This window comes from Hibiscus syriacus, unplaced genomic scaffold (assembly GCF_006381635.1).
Source record: "Hibiscus syriacus cultivar Baekdansim isolate YM2019G1 unplaced genomic scaffold, ASM638163v2 tig00110174_pilon, whole genome shotgun sequence".
Lineage (NCBI taxonomy): Eukaryota > Viridiplantae > Streptophyta > Magnoliopsida > Malvales > Malvaceae > Hibiscus > Hibiscus syriacus.
In genome coordinates this window covers 602,748-620,677 of record NW_024062612.1, presented here as the reverse complement: position 1 = coordinate 620,677, position 17,930 = coordinate 602,748, and positions in this window count along the sequence as shown.

Genomic DNA, 17,930 nt, shown 5'->3' with positions numbered 1-17,930 from the left:
ATCCATGTCCCACATAGAAAACGACCATGGTGCGGTCATTATATGCAAAGGTAACGGAGGTTCATGAATCTTGTTTGTATATATTTACCATTTATGGCACCTTCTCATATAATCAATGTAATTTGTTTGCACTGTGGCCCGGTAGTAGCCATATCTCATAATCTTCCTTGTCATAGAGAGACCATTTACATGTGTTCCACATATTCTACCATACACTTCTTCTAAGATACTTATTTCTTCTTTGGCAGTCACACATCTCAACAGAACTTGATCACTACCCTTTCATTATAAAATTTCTCCATCTAGGATATATCTGCCTTCCATTCTTCAGATTTTCCTTCTGTTAATCTTGAATTAACATAGAGGGTACTCCTGATACTTGATATACCACATAATATCATGGTACCATGGATGATCGTCTACTTCATCCATTATGTTATAACAACGTGATGGGGCTTTGTATACTTGCATCTTGTTTGGTATCATGTCAGCATTCCTATTTACTTTAAACATGGTAGCTGATGTAGCCAAAACGTCAGCTATTTGATTGTCCTCACGGGGAAGATAATTGAATATGACATCCTTAAATTCTTTCATTAAATCAAGGATCAAGTTTCGGTATTCAATTAATTTTGAATCTTTTGTCTCTCATTATCCTCGCAGTTGGTATACTATGTAACATCCTCAATATCGGGTTAGTGATTAAATTATAAAGTTTTAGAATTAGGTGATTAAAGTAGAATAATTGAATAGTTTAATGAGTTATATGAGAAATGTTGTGTAGGATTGAAGTGTAAAGAAGAAGAAAGTGAATGACAAAATGGTCTTTTTGAAAGGAAAATAATTTAATTTGGGATATAGTTATATTAACCCACGTGGAAGGTAAGGAAGCTAAAAATTTAAGCTTCCAGAGATATCTTCTTCTTCTCTTCTCTTCAAACGTGAGGACCCCAAAATAAAGGTAAGTTTCATTGTTAATTGATTATTAGTTGAAATTCAAGTTGTGTTTTGATTGTTAGGTGATAATTAAGCTTAAGGAAAGCTTAATTTGTTCTAAAACAACAAGATGAGGAGAATAGGAAAGATTAAAGAAAGGAAGTGAAAAGTAAAATCTTGATAGGAAAGTATTAAGTAGATTTCAAGCTTAAATTTGACTTGTCATTAGTAGAATTAAGGAATAGGAAATGTTAGATTGGAATTAGAACATGTTGGAAATTGAATGTGATTCTTGAATGTCATATAAAGGATAGGATGTGAAGTTTAAAGAAGTGATTATTGAGTAGGAATTAGTGTAAGTATATGTATTCAAGTTAGGGATATTAAAGGAGGTGAAATATGAAGAGTTGAGCTAAAAAGAGAGTAATTTTGGTGCTCAAAATGACATTTCTGGGCTAGGGGTATCGATACCCATACAACAGGTATCAATACCCTCTCAAACGAAAAGAATCACAAAATGTAATGAGGGTACCAATACCGCCTAGTTAGGTACCAATATCCTCTTGAATGAAAAATTAACAGAATGCGGTGAGGGTACCGATACCCTAAGGAGGGTATCGATACCCCCTAAAGGAAACATATAATATTGATTCCTTAAATTCGTTTAAGTTATTAGAAGCAAGTTACAAGGTTTAGGCATTTGATAATCATCTTGAAAATTTTATTTATGTAGATACAAAGCCTAAACAAGTTCCAGAACAATTGCCTAGTAAGATCGATCGGGGGAAAAGAAAAGAAATATAGGTGAGTGCATATTAGAGATGTAGTTCAAAGGAATTAAGACTTGTGATAAGTCTATTTCCTAGATTAATTTCATAGTATGGTAGTTCTGAACATGCATACATTATAGTCTTTATTAAACATGCATAAGTTATATATGATTGACATATGTTTCGATATATGATCCATGTGAATGTACTTAAATACTTATGTTACATGATATGAGATTAATGGTTATATGCATATGGGAAATGTGACAAAACCAATGATATATGTGATTACAAGGGAAATGATACAAGTACATAGTTATATGAAATATAATATTAATGTCCATGTGATGTAATGTGAGAGCTATAGGTATAGTTGGCATTCCAAGAATCGAGGGTTTTATAGGTCATTCGGTACAACTCATAGGTCCTTCGGGACATACTCACAGGTTCTTCGGGACAAATTTCATATTCCACTCAGTGGGAATTATATGAGCTGTGGTGACAGCAGATGTGCACAACCTCTATGTACTCGAATACCTTAAGTTCTCAGTATATACATGGGCCTATAAATAATATGGAAAAATATGTGTATTGCATTATAGGTTATCATACTAATATTGTTCATAGCAAATCATATGAATGAAATGAAATTGTGAATGATAATGATGGTTTTATATGAATAACATGTCACATATTCATATACATAGGAAATGCATTATTATAGATTTATTCCTCACTAAGTCTATGACTTAGTGTGTAAGTGATTTATACGTAGGTACAGAAAAGCAAGAAGACCGGTCTTAGAAGCAGCAGAACAGCATATCCTCATTTGAAGATCAGATCAGAAACACCTTACATAGTATGTTAATTTATATTTTATATGTGTTGGCATGTAAATAGAGTCATATAGTATGTACACTCCGATTGAGGTGTAATGTTTTGAACTTGGTTATGTAAATATAGTTTTGTGTTAATGAAAGTTTTAAATTTATGATGGTTTTATAAATGCACAAGCTTTGAAAAGTCAATGTGACACCTCAAATTCATATTCGGGTTGGATACGGGTTGGGGGTGTTACATTTAATAGTATCAGAGCTACGGTTTAGTCAATTCTCATCATAAACTGAAGTCCAAAGTGTCTTAAAAAGTGTACATGCCAACATAGTAGTAAGAACTTCTGATATGATAAGAGTAATGAGTATGTTGTTTAGCTTATATAGATAATTGATTATGTTTTTTTAGATGTCCAGACAAGCTAGCTCCTGAAGTGATGTAGGAGATGAGAGATTAGTTGAGAGCTGTAATTCACCTACCCTGGCCAGGCAAGGTGAAGAACAAGCACCTTCTGGAATGCCTGTACCTAATCAAGATGTATTCTTCAGGATGCTGGATGCGGTATTGGTGCATTTCCAACCTCATGCTACTTCAACTCCGAGAATGAATGTTGCAAAGAAGTTTAAGGGTTTAGGAGCTCCAGAGTTTCGGGGTGAAGCCGAAGGTAGACCTTTGGCTTAATGACGTGAAGATTATGCTAGAAGGACTCCACTATTCTAATGTGGAGAAGCTTAACAGAGTAGTCTCTTTGCTTCATGGGCAAGTGAGAATATGGTAGACAAATGTCATGTTGAGGATGTCAAGTGATCGTGTGAAATGGTCTTTATTTCTAGAAGAATTTCGGCATAAGTATATAGGGGACCAGTTCATTAAAAAAATGAAGCAAGAATTTCTGAACTTAAAGTAAATGAACTGCACGGTGTATGAATATGAGTATGAGTTTAACAAACTAAGTCGCTTTGCAGCGGAACTAGTGCCTACAGAGAATGATGCATGTGAATGGTTTGTGGAAGGCTTGCGCCCGAGGTTGAAAGAGATATTGATTGTGCTGAATTTGTCTTCATTCCAAGAAGTAGTGAATCATGCTAAAGCTCTAGAGAGAGCTCAAAATGAGCGGTTTGGGGAGAAAAGATCCCAAACATCCAAAAGAACTGGATCTTCATTGAGTTCTTCACCGCCCAAGAGAGGTAGAGATTCGGGCTTTTGATCTTAAGCAAGGTCAGAATCGGTGCATCCTCTGCTAGAGGATCAAATAAGATGAGAGTCTGACAGACTCAATCTGTAGGGTCTGGTGAAGGGCGAGCATAGCATAGTCAAGTTAGACAGTGTCAGATTTGTGGGAGAAATCATAATGGCATATGCAGAGTTAAAATAGGAGCTTGTTTCCGATGTGGAGAAACATGGCATTTTATGAGAGATTATCCTTTGAGGAACGAAGAGCCAGCCTAACTGGAAAGATCTGCTTCAATGTCTCAGAGGGCATGAGGTAGAGGTAGATGAAGAAATCCGACAGAATCTATTACTCATCAGGAGATTCGATCCACTGCTTGGGTGTATAACCTCAAAACTAATGAAAACCGAGATGATCTAGAAATTATAACAGGCACCTTTTTTACTATGGAATAGATGTGTTATGATATTGATTGATCCGGGATCTACCTATTCATACATTAATAGTAAGATAATGAAAGAAATTAACATTCCATTAGAAGACACCAGTAATGAAGTTATAGTTACAAATCCATTAGGGCACAATGCACGAGTTAATAGAAGGTGTCGAGGGTGTCCCATACAGATTCAGGGAATTGAATTCCCTGCTAATCTGATGGAATTACCTTTTGACAAATTTGAAGTAATCTTGGGAATAGATTGGTTATACCGTTATCATGAAAATGTCGATTGTAGATTAAAGAGGGTAACATTAGTCAACTCAGATGGATTAGAAGTGGTAGTATTCAGTGAAGGATGTAATCCATTGGCAAATGTTATTTATGTGATGTCAGCAAAGAAGCTATTACTGCAAGGATTTTAGGGGTTTATTACAAATGTGCTGGATGTGAGAACTAAAGAGAGGGGGATTGAGAAAATTCCCATAGTTCAAGAATTTCCTGATGTATTTCCTGCAGAATTACCGGGTTTGCCTTCGGATAGAGAGGTGGAATTCCATATCGAAATAATGTTGGGAACTGCACTTATTGCTATGGCACCATATGGAATGGCTTCAAAAGAGTTACAATAGTTGAAGATACAGTAATAGGAGTTATTGGACAAAAGATTCATAAGACCGAGTGTTTCACCATGGGGAGCTCCAGTGTTGTTCGTGAAAAAGAAGGATGGGTCAATGCATCTCTGTATCGACTACAAGTAGCTCAATAAAGTAACCATTAAGAATAAGTATCATCTCCCTAAAAATGAAGATTTATTTGATCAGTTGAAGGGAGTTTCGGTCTTCTCTAAGATTGACTTGCGATCGAGATATCATCAATTGAAATTTCAAGAGAAAGATATTCCAAAAATAATATTTAGAACGAGGTATGGCCACTATGAGTTCATTGTGATACCCTTCGGAGTTACAAAAGCACCAGCTGCTTTTATAAACTTGATGAATCAAAGTTTTCAACCTTATTGGACCAATTTGTAGTGGTGTTTATTGATGACATATTGGTGTATTCAAAGACAAATAAAGAGCATAGAGCATATTTGAAAATAGTCTTACAAACTCTACGAGACAAAAAGTTATATGACAAGCTATCCAAATGTGAGTTCTGGTTGAATGAAGTTATATTTCTCGGACATATAATTTCTGCGGAAGAAATTCGAGTGGATCCTCAGAAAGTAAAAGCTATTCTTGAGTGGGAAGTTCCCAAGAATGTATCTGAAGTTTGACGTTTTCTAGGACTTGCCGTTATTATTGAAGTTTCGTTAAGAACTTTTCGATGATCGCTCTACCATTAACCAAGTTGATGAGAAAAGGTGTAACGTTTCTATGGACCTCTAAATGTCAAGAAAGTTTTGAAAAGTTAAAGAAGATTTTGACAGAAGCTCTAGTCCTAGTTCAACCCGAGTCTGGAAAGAACTTTGTAGTGTATAGTGATGCGTCCCATAATGGCTTGGGATGTGTACTAATGCAAGAGAGTAAAGTGGTAGCGTATGCGTCGAGGCAATTAAAACCGCACGAGAAGAATTATCCAAATCATGATCTAGAGATGGCTGCAGTGGTATTCGCACTGAAGATCTGGTGCCACTACTTGTATGGTGAACAATGTTATATTTATACAGATCGTAAGAGTTTGAAGTATCTGATGACCCAGAAGGAGGTGTATATAATTTCTGAAATATTATGATGTTGTGATAGATTTCCATACTGGAAAAATAAATGTAGTAGCGAATGCTTTAAGCCAAAATACGTTTGCAGCCTTACGAGCCCTGGATACTAGGTTATCGTTGAATGATGATGGTGTTTTATGTGCGGAATTAACCCTTCGGCCATCATGGGTAGATGGAATCAAAGAATTGCAAGATAGAGATGAAGAGTGTTCAAAGAGGTTACAACAAGTACAGAATGGTTACTGATTATGAGGTTAAGGCTGATGGGAATTTATACTATCGAGGGAGACTAGTAATTCTAGATAATAAGGAGTTGATAAATGAGTTATTAACAGAAGCTCATTGTAGTCCATTGATGATGCATCATGGAGGAAAATAATGTATATGGATATCAAGAGCCGGTATTGGTAGCCGAGAATAAAAAGGGACATTACGGAATTCGTATCCAAGTGTTTAACTTGTTAGCAAGTCAAAGCTGAACATCAAGTTCCGTCAGGATTATTGCAACCCATGTCGATTCCTCAGTAGAAATGGGAGAATGTAACGATGAACTTTGTGATGGGGTTACCTCTAACTCCGAACAAAAGAGATTCAATCTGGGTGATTGTAGGTAGATTGACTAAATCAACCCATTTCATTCTAGTGCGAGCAAATTTCTCCATGGATAAGCATGCTGAGTTATATATCAGAGAGATTATACGGTTGCATGGTGTACTTGTTTCCATAGTTTCTGATCGAGATCTTCAATTAACTTCAAGATTTTGGAAGTCGTTGCATGGAGCGCTAGGGACTCAATTAAATTTTAGCACAGCGTTTCATCATCAGACCGATGGACAATCTGAATGAACTATTCAAATCCTAGAGGACATGTTGAGAGCTTGTGTGATTGAATTTAAAGGATCTTGGGAAAAAATATTTGCCACTTGCTGAATTTGCTTATAATAATAGCTATCAGTCGAGAATCAAAATGGCTCTCTATGAAGCTCTATACAGGAGGAAGTGTCGTACGCCTTTAAACTGGTATGAGCTTAAGGATCGAGAAGTTCTTGGTCCTGAATTAATTCAGGAGGTGAAATAAAAAGTTCTTGTAATCCAGAATAATCTCAAAGCTGCCACAGATAGACATAAATCATATGCAGGTCTGAAAATGAAAGAAATTGAATTTCAGGTTGGTGATAAAGTGTTTCTAAAAGTGTCTCCATGGAAGAAAGTTCTGAGGTTTGGTCGAAGAGGAAAGTTGAGTCCTCGGTTCATTGGACCATATGAGATTGTAAAAAGAGTGGGATCAGTAGCATACCAATTGGCCTTGCCACCAGAAATGGAAAAGATTCACAACGTATTCCATGTTTCGATGCTTCGAAAATATTGATCTGATCCCTCCCATATTTTATCACCAGAAGAGATCGAGGTTCAACTAGATTTAACGTATGAGGAAGAACCGGTTCAAATTTTAGCCTATGAGGTTAGGCAATTAAGGAACAAGACTATTCCATTTGTTAAAGTATTGTGGAGGAATCACAAGGTTGAGGAAGCAACGTGGGAACGTGAAGAAGATATGAGAAATCAGTACCCACATCTCTTTGCTCATAGAAAATTCGAGGACAAATTTTCTTAAGGGGGAGATTTGTAACATCCTCAATATCGGGTTAGTGATTAAATTATAAAGTTTCAGAATTTGGTGATTAAAGTAGAATAATTGAATAGTTTAATGAGTTATATGAGAAATGTTGTGTATGATTGAAGTGTAAAGAAGAAAAAGTGAATGACAAAATGGTCTTTTTGAAAGGAAAATAATTTAATTTGGCCTATGGTTATATTAACCCACTTGGAAGGCAAGGAAGCTAAAAATTTAAGCTTCCAGAGATATCTTCTTCTTCTCTTCTCTTCAAACGTGAGGACCCCAAAGTAAAGGTAAGTTTCATTGTTAATTGATTATTAGTTGAAATTCAAGTTGTGTTTTGATTCTTAGGTGATAATTAAGCTTAAGGAAAGCTTAATTTGTTCTAAAACAACAAGATGAGGAGAATAGAAAGGATTAAAGAAAGGAAGTGGAAAAGTGAAATCTTGATAGGAAAGTATTAAGTAGATTTCAAGCTTAAATTTGACTTGCCATTAGTGAAATTAAGGAATAGGAAATAGTAGAATGTGAATGAGAACATGTTGGAAATTGAATCTGATTCTTGGATGTCATATAAAGGATAGGATGTGGAGTTTAAAGAAGTGATTATTGAGTATGAATGAGTGTAAGTATATATATGCAAGTTAGGGATATTAAAGGAGGTGAAATATGAAGAGTTGAGCTGAAAAGAGAGTGATTTTCGTGCTCAAAATGACATTTTTGGGCTAGAGGTATCGGTACCCATTCAACAGGTACCGATACCCTCTCAAACGAAAAGAATCACAAAATGTAATAAGGGTGCCGATACCCCCCCAGTTAGGTACCGATACCCTCTTGAATGAAAAATTAACAGAATGTGGTGAGGGTACTGATACCCTAAGGAGGGTATCGATACCCCCTAAATGAAACATAGAATATTGATTCCTTAAATTCGTTTAAGTTATTAGAAGCAAGTTACAAGGTTAAGACATTTGATAATCATCTTGAAAATTTTATTTATGTAGATACAGAGCCTAAACAAGTTCAAGAACAATTGCCTAGTAAGATCGATCAGGGGAAAAACAAAGAAATATAGGTGAGTGCATATTAGAGATGTTGTTCAAATGAATTAAGACTTGTGATAAGTCTATTTCCTAGATTAATTTCATAGTATGGTAGTTCTGAACATTCATACATTATAGTCTTTATTATACATGCATAAGTTATATATGATTGACATATAATTCGATACATGATCCATGTGAATGTACTCAAATACTTATGTTACATGATATGATATTAATGGTTATATGCATATGGGAAATGTGACAAAACCAATGATATATGTGATTACAAGGGAAATGATACAAGTACATAGTTTTATGAAATATAATATTAATGCCTATGTGATGTAATGTGAGAGCTATAGGTATAGTTGGCATGCCAAGAATCGAGGGTTTCATATGTCCTTCGGGACAACTCATAGGTCATTCGGGACATACTCACAGGTCCTTCGGGACAAATTTCATATTCCACTCAGTGGGAATTATACGAGCTGTGGTGACAACAGATGTGCACAACCTCTATGTACTCGAATACCTTAAGTTCTCAGTATATACATGGGCCTATAAATAATATGGAAAAATTTGTGTATTACATTATAGGTTATCATACTAATATTGTTCATAGAAAATCATATGAAAGAAATGAAATTGTGAATGATAATGATGATTTTATATGAATAACATGTCACATATTCATATACATAGGAAATGTATTATTATAGATTTATGCCTCACTAAGTCTATGACTTAGCGTGTAAGTGATTTGCACGTAGGTACAGAAAAGTAAGAAGATTGGTCTTAGGAGTAGTAGAGCAGCATATCCTCATTTGAAGATCAGATCAGAAGCACCTTACATAGTATGTTAATTTATATTTTATACGTGTTGGCATGTAAATAGAGTCATATAGTATGTACGTTTTGATTGAGGTGTAATGTTTTGAACTTGGTTATGTAAATATAGTTTTGTGTTAATGAAAGTTTTAAATTTATGATGGTTTTATAAATGCACAAGCTTTGAAAAGTCAATGTGACACCTCGAATTCGTATTCGGGTTGGATACGGGTTGGGGGTGTTACATACTATTAGCGAGGAATCTCCATAAAATTTAAGTATTTTGACTCTTCTTTCTATGGATGCTCTCAATCCCACAACGCAAGCTTCGTACTCTACCATATTATTAGTGCAAAAGAACTTGAGCATACTTATGAAAGGATATTAGACATTTTCTGGAGAAATCGACACTGCACCGATTCTCTTACCCAGAGCATTAGAAGATCCATCAAAGTACAACTTCTAGGACTTACCATCTGACACATTCCCCTCTTCAGTTAAAACACACATCAAGTCCTTATCTAGAAAATTATAGTTCAGGGACTCATAATCATCTGAGGCTTGACTTTTGAGAAAATCTGCTATGACACTCCCTTTTATTGTTTTTTGACTAACATATATAATATCGAATTTAGATAACAACATTTTCCACCGAGCCAACCTCCCAATTTGAGCTAGTGATTCCATTAGAAATTTTAATGGATCGACCTTGGATATCAACCAAGTCGTGTGGTATAACATGTATTGCCTGAGCCTTTTGGTAGCTCATACCAATGCCCAATACAATTTCTGAATGGCGAGTATCGACCTTCAGAATTGGTGAATTTCTTGCTCAGCTAATAGATGGCTATTTCTTTCTTTCTTTTTGGACTCATCATGTTGTCCCAACACGAAACCATGGACTTCTAAAAAAATATCAAATAGAGAATTAATGATCTATCTGGCACTGGTGCTACAAGGATTGGAGCATTAGGTAAATATTTTTTAATGATTTCTAACATTCCTTGGTATCCATCATTCCAAAATTTAGGGTTGTTCTTTCTGAGCAATTTGAACATTGGACCACACTTATCCATTCATTAAGAAATAAACAGAGATTGTAATTTAACCTCCCAAGGAACCATCGAAGTTCTTTTTGTGTCTGAGGTAGGGGAAGATATTGAATTGCTTTTACTTTTATCTAGATCAATGTCGATTCCCCTTTGGCTTACTACAAATCCCAAGAGCTTTCCTAATGTTACTCCAAAGGTACATTTAGCTGGATTGAGCTTCAACTGATATTTCCTTAATCTTTGAAAAAGCTTTCGTAAATTCTAAATATGCTTTTCTTCAGTTCGAGATTTGGCAATCATGTCATCCACATAGACTACAATTTCTTTATGCATTATATCATGGAAAAAATTCACCATAGTCCTCTGGTAAGTTGCTCTAGTATTTTTCAACTCAAACGATATTACTTTATAATAGAAAGTACCCCCACATGGTCACAAATGTTATTTTTTCCATATCTTCGGGACTCATTTTTATTTGGTTGTACCATGAGAAACTATCCATGAAAGAAAACCATGTATGCCCTGCAGTGTTATATACTAGAGTGTCTGTATGAGGTAAAGGAAATTATCTTTCGAGATGGCTTTATTTAGGTCTTAGTAGTCTACACATATGCGAACCTTCCCATCTTTCTTTGGCATGGCGACTATATTGGCCACCCACTCTAGATATTGTGTTACCTGAAGGAATCTTGCATCAATCTGTTTTGTTACTTCTTCTTTGATCTTTAATAACGTTTTTTGCCTCATCCTTTTGAGTTTTTGTTGAACTGGCTTACACTCAGGCCTGATAGGAAGCTTGTGTACTACTATATATGTACTCAGCCTTGGCATGTCTTGATAAGACCAAGAAAAGATATCCTTGATCTCCTGGAGCAAATCTATCAACTATTGTCTGGTTCTTGTAGATAGAGTAGTGCCAATCTTTACATCTATTCTTTCTTCCTCTATCCCTAAATTCACAATCTCAATTTTTTCCTTGTGAGACAAAATTTGTCTGTCTTCCTTTTCCACCATCCTTAGTAACTTGGCAGGAATATCACATTCCACCTCATCTTCGAACTCATTAACCTCTTTAAAACACATAGGCCGCTCGAAATTTATCTCATGATCGAGTTCGAGATATTTCACGCTATTAACATCGTAACATCTTCGAAGGAAAATTTGAATCGAATATATACTTATGTAGATATGGAATTAATGTCAAGGATGAAGAATGTAAAAAATGTAAAGAATGTAAAATGATTTCCATTTGAGAAAATAAAAACATCTTTTATTCAAAGTTAAGTAATTCTAACATAACTTCCCTTACAAACGATCCCTTAATACTCTTTGGAAAAAACATAAGGGTTAGCTCTGAGTATTACTCTAAGTTAGCCCTAAAAACTATATGGAGGTCCTCTGCAGTCCAGTTCATGAGTTTTTCAATAGGGAAACAAGGGCAGAGTTCATCTAGATACTTTCCTAAATTGTTGTTCTCAATAATCATGTTGATGATTATTCCTCACATGGATTCATCAAATATGGCTTTGTCCTTCATTTTCTTACCTTCTCAGATAACATTAACCAGTTGTTGCTATATGTTTTCTACCCTTCCAGACTTGAAAATGTTGTTCAGATGAGGAATAAACATGTGCTCCATTGGGACGTCTTCTCTTTTCAGACGGGTTTTCCTGACTTCGCTTCATCTTCTTCATGTCTTTGTTTTGTTGTTGGAAATTGGGTTTAAATCCTAGTCCAAAGAAGTCCCTCTTTATTTTAACAACGATGGGGTGTAAGATTCCTTGTAATCTCTTGCCAAAACCCTTTCCAACCTTTTCTCCTCTTCCCAAAGTCTGTCGTACTATCATCTTGGTGCAATTAGATAGCATGGGATTTGGCCTTTTACTCCCTTCAATAATAAAGGTTGCATTGATAAACTCCAACCCTCGAAAAGAACATTCCAAGGCCTTTTCATTAGTCTCAATGTACGGGGCATCAGTTGTCACTGATACAATGATTCATTTCTCATCTTCAAGACTAAGCAGTTATCTATCAATAACAAACTTTAATTTCTGATGTAGAGATGAAGGGATTGCTCATGTTGAATGGATCCATGGTCTTCCTAACAAGCAATTGTAGGTCGGATGGATGTCCATCACCACTAATTTGACATTATAGATTATAAGCCCTATTAATAATGACACCTACATCTTTCTCATCACATCCTTCTGAGTTCTATCAAATGGCCTAACGACATTGTGATAAGCATTCATGTGCAAGCTATCTACAGGTAGCCTTTGTATTTTAACCAGAGGCATCACGTTCAGAGCACCCGCTCAAAAAGATATTTAGTTTATGAAGCATCCGTCTTCAACCTCTTCTTTTTATCTTCACATAACACATTTACTCCTTGCCCCCGTGATTTAGCAAGGGATGATTAGTTGCTGATGATGTTTTGAACTATAGATTTTATGTATTGATCAAATTTTTCACAACATTCTTGAAAGCTAAACATTTCTCAATGTTATGGAATGTGATCCCATAATGATATTCACAATGGGTGTTGGCGTTATACCAACGAGGATAAGGCGATTTAAGGGGAGTTAGCATGTAAGGTCATACCACATATGCTTGTAACAATGAGATATATATTTCAACATGTGGTATCGATAGATGCGTGAAAGATATCATCGCTGATTCTCTCTTAGGTCCTCTATTCTCATTTGTATATGCCTTCTCTACTTTGGGTTGGGTGACCATGATGTTTTTTCCATCATTCTTGTTATAGGTGTTTGTGTTGTTCACATGATTCTCTTTTTTCTTATAGAAAGGCTTTTTAGAACTAAACACTTTCGTCCTTCGATTCTTCCACTCTTGATGGCATTCTCAATAAACTTGTTAGAAATTACCAGGTCAGCAAAACTTTTGGTAGCATTTCCAAGCAAGTGCCCTAAGTACGGGGCCCTTAAGGTGTTCACAAAAATTACAGTAACCCTCTTTCTTTAGTAATAGAGGTTTAACATGAGCGGCCACGTCATGTCATCTCTGAGCGTATTGATGAAATGTTTCATTATGCCTTTATTCCATATTTTGAAGAGTCCATCTATCAAGAACTAGGTCAGTAACATAACGATATTGCTTTAGAAACGCCTTTTCCAAGTCTCTCCATTACTTGATGTATGACTTGTTTAGCCGGTTGTACCATTTTACAGTAGATCCAGATAAACTATATTAGAAGCATTGTATTAATAATTTCTCGTTTTCAATATAGCCAGCCATTCTTTTGCAAAACATGGTGATGTGGGAAGAAGGGCAATTTGTCCTATCATATTTATCAAATTGGGGTACTTTAAACTTTGGTGGAATGATCAAGTCAAGGACCAGACTCAACTATCTAGCATTGAACCCATAAAATGGCTCAACTACCTCAACAAATTTCATCATTTCCTCCAAATTCTTCACTTGTTGAGAAAACTCTTCATTTGTTTTCTCTTTCTCAGCAATCTCATTCAAGTTTGGGACTTTATTTTCAGCATGAAAGTCACTCGGTTTAACCCCAAAGGTAGCAGGATGGTTGATATTAAATGAAGTTCCTCCTTGATAAAATAACGGGTTTTCAATAGTAAATAAGTCTTGTTCTAAACGCCGTTTTTTAAATATCTTTCTCTTGAATCTTTAATTCTTACAACTCTTTTGGAGCCATCCTGTATGGTGCCATTACAATGGGCGTTGTTCCCTGTATTATCTCAATATGGAATTCTACCTCTCTGTCCGGAGGTAAACCTGGAAACTCTGCAGGAAATACATCGGGAAATTCTCTGACTATAGGAATTCCTTCAATCCCTTTCTCCTTGGTTTTAACATCCAGCACATTAGCAATGAACCCTTGACATCCTTGTAGCAATAACTTCTTCGCCGACATTACTGAAATTACATTTGCCAATGGATTCCATCGTTCACTAAATACCACCACATCTACCCCTTCTGGACTTCTAAGCGTTACTCTTTTCAATCTACAATCGACATTAGTGAAATAACGATATAACCAATCCATTCACAGTATCACTTCAAATTCGTCGAAAGGTAATTTTATCAGATTAGCAGGGAATTCAATTCCCTGAATTCGTATGGGACATCCTCGACTCACCATATTTACCCGAGCACTGTGTCCTAACAGATTTGTCACTATCACCTCATTGCTAGTAGTTTCCAACGGAATGTTCAATTCTCCCACTAACTTACTTGTAATGTATGAATATGTAGACCCCGTATCAATCAATACAATAACACCTTTTTCAAATAATAGAAAGGTACCTGTTAAATATATGGGTCATCAAAATCCTCATTGGTCATGAGGTTGTACACTCGAGCTGTGGAGTGTATCTCCTGTTGAGCAGAGGATTTCGATTGGCTTCTTCCTCTGCCTCTACCTCTTCCTCTCTGGCCTGCAAAAATAGATCTCTCTGGTTGTGTAGATTCACTGGTTAACATTGGACAATCCCGAATAAAATGCCCAACGTCCCCACATCTAAAGCAGACTCCAGAAATCATCTGGCATATCCCTGAATGATTCTTTCCACAATGTGGGCATTGTCTGGCTTGATTCTGATTAGATCTCCCAGCTCCAGATCCCACTGACTGAGTTTGCCTACATCTCATCTGATTTGATCCTCTAGCGGAGGATGCCACTGACTCTGATCTAACTTGGGGTCAAAAACCAGCATCTCTTCCCCTTTTTTATGGTGCGAAACTCGAAGAAGCATCTGATCTTTTGACTGTCTGAGCTCTCGAATTTTCAAACCTCTCATTCTGATCTCTTTCCAAAGCCTTGGCACGGTTGACTACCTCTTGAAACGATGATAAATTCAAGACAATTAACATTTCCTTCAACCGAGGACGTAACCCCTCTACAAACCACTCACAAGTATCCTTCTCCGTAGGAATTAACTCGGCAGCAAAGCGTCTCAACTTATTGAATTCACACTCGTACTCATATACAGTGTGATTCCATTACTTCATATTCATGAACTCTAGCTTCATTTGATGAACAAATTGATCTTCGATGTACTTATGCTTGAATTCTTCTAAAACCAATGACCAAGTTAATTGGGCGTTAGACATCCTCAATGTAACATTGGTCCACCAGATCCTTGCTTGTCCTCTCAACAAGGAAATTACTCCATCCAGTTTCTCAGCATCGGAACAATGAAGTCCCATAAGCATAACCTTCACGTCATTAAGCCAAAGGTCCGTAGTAACAGGACCTTCATCGGCTTCCCCTATAAACTCTAGAGCTCCTAATCCCTTCAACTCTTTAACAACATTCATTTTTAGAGTTGAAGTAATAGGAGGTTGGAAACACGTCAATACCGCGTCTAATGTTCTAAAGAATATATCTTGATCATTTACAGGCATTCCAGAGGATGTCTGTTCTTCACTCTGCCTGGCCAGGGCAGGTGAATTACTACTTTCAGTGGGTCTATCATCTCCCGCTTCATTCCTAGAACTACCTCGTCCGGAAATCTATAAAAATACAACCATATAGTTCTATTAGCAAAACAGCATACTTACTATTCCATCAGATCAGAAGTTTCAACTATTTTGTTGGTATGTATACATTATCAGACACTCTAGACTCCGGTTTATACCGAGAATCGACTAAACATTAGCTATTATACCATTAAACGTAAAACCCCTAACTCATATTCGACCCGAATACAAGTCCGAGATGTCACATTGACTTTTTAAACTTTGATTCTTAAAGTAAAATCCCGGGAATTTAAAACTTTCATTAAAACAAAATACTTTAATTTACATAAAAGAGACCACTTAATACAAAATCGATCAGAACATTCGTAATTAACCACTTATTACATACCAACACTTTATACACAACAAAATACCTACTTTGTCAATTACTTCTGATATGATTTCTTAGTAATGTTGCTGTTCGTGCCACTTTTATTCTGAATCTTCTTATTTCTTGGTACCTATGTGTAAATCACTTACACGCTAAGTCATAAACTTAGTGGGGCAATAAATGAATATGCAACAATATCTTGATGAATATGCATTCTTACCATTTCCTTCATGACATTTCTATATGCATGTATCTATTTCACAATAACATATATAATCATATCATGCATGTACAAAACTTACCTTTTTGTACCACTTTCACTTTACTTTGTATTTCAATTACTCATGTATATTATTAAGAATAGAGGTATGTGAGTACATTGAGGTTGTGCACTAATGCTGTCACCACAGCTCGTATCAATTCCCTCATGGGGCACCGAACCTTAGTTCAATATTTGTCCCGAAGGACTGTCATATATGTCCCGTAGGACCACTACATCCTGAAGGACTACGTCCCGAAGAACTATTATACCCTCGACTCTTGGCATGCCAATTACACCTATAGCTCTCATATTGTATACTATGGGCATTATTCTTATATTTCATATGTTCATGTACTCATGTCATTTCTCTTGTGATCATGTAGCTCATGTCATTTCTCTTGTGATCATGTAGCTCATGTCATGTTCTCATATCACATATCATATCACATGTGTATTTGAATCTATTCATATATATACATCATTTATCCAATCACATGAACATATATATGCCTTATGCATGTATTACAATAATTATCATGTATGCATGTTCACAACTATTGTACTATGAAAATCAATATAGGAATTAGACTTATCACAAGTCTTATTCCATTATACTATACATATAGTATGCACTCACCTTAGCTTTACTTTGATTCGATTCTAATCCTTTTCTTGTTCCGGAATAAGCTTACTTTTAGTATCTACATAATCACACATGGATCTATATCAGTATTATAGCTAATATACTCTAATGGTTCATTCTTTAGATTAAGATAAAAACCAATTTCCTCTTTTAATGAAGGTATGCATCGATGCACTACTTGTGCATCGGTGCATAAAATACATTCGATGTTTTATTATTAATGGAATGCATCGATTTATGCCTTATGCATCGATGCACTGATTGCATTCGATGTTTTTATTTTAAAAGAGTGCATCGATGCACTACCTGTGCATCGATACACCTTCAAAAAATTTTTGGGTTTTAACCTTGATGAATCGATGCACTATGAATATGCATTGATGCACTCTGCCCAGAATCCTCTTTTTGAACTCGAAAATTCATTCATTTTGGATTAAATCCTTCATGTTTAATCCCCTTTTTCATTCTTAACTATAGTACACATCCTTAAACCAATTTATACTCATTTATTTATCTTAAACCTCCGAATCCTATCCTTCATATATAATTCAATAATTACATCAATAATTCAACATGTTTGAATTCCATTTTTAACACTTCGTATATCTTATCTAGATTGATGATAAGTCAAATTTAACTTTCAATTCTAGTTATGAACTTTATTCCAAGATTTCATTTAAGAACTTCAAATCTTAAATCTCTCCTAACTCCATCATCCTTTGATGTTAAGATAACTTAAGCTTTCCTTAAGCTTAGTTATCATCTAATAATCAAA